The sequence below is a fragment of the Mastomys coucha genome, unplaced genomic scaffold (assembly GCF_008632895.1).
Source record: "Mastomys coucha isolate ucsf_1 unplaced genomic scaffold, UCSF_Mcou_1 pScaffold21, whole genome shotgun sequence".
NCBI lineage: Eukaryota > Metazoa > Chordata > Mammalia > Rodentia > Muridae > Mastomys > Mastomys coucha.
Window position 1 is genome coordinate 94,342,864 of NW_022196904.1, and position 404 is coordinate 94,343,267.

The following is a 404-nucleotide window of genomic DNA, read 5'->3' on the forward strand; positions in this document are numbered from 1 at the left end:
TAAACAATAGTTGACCATAAAGATTTATTAACCTACTCTTGGAAATATGCCACTAGCCTTGGATGACCGCCCCACTGAATACATCCTTTCAGAATTGTTACACTTGGATGATTTCTATTAATCAAGATGTTCTGTATGTGATTCACTGAATACATCTTTTCAGAGTTGTAATGTTTGCTAGATTTTTGTGCTTTACTGTGCCAAATGATAATGATTGTATTCATGATTGCTTCACTGTACACATCTTCTAAGAGTTGTAATATTTGTTCTTTTAATGTATAAATACCCCTGCTTGAGAACTGCAAAATACACTCAGATTCAAACTGTCTCTGTGTTTGTTCCTGTTTGTCACCACCAAGTCCTTATGTATCTAGCTTCAAGGACTTTCATTCCAGGGACACTCC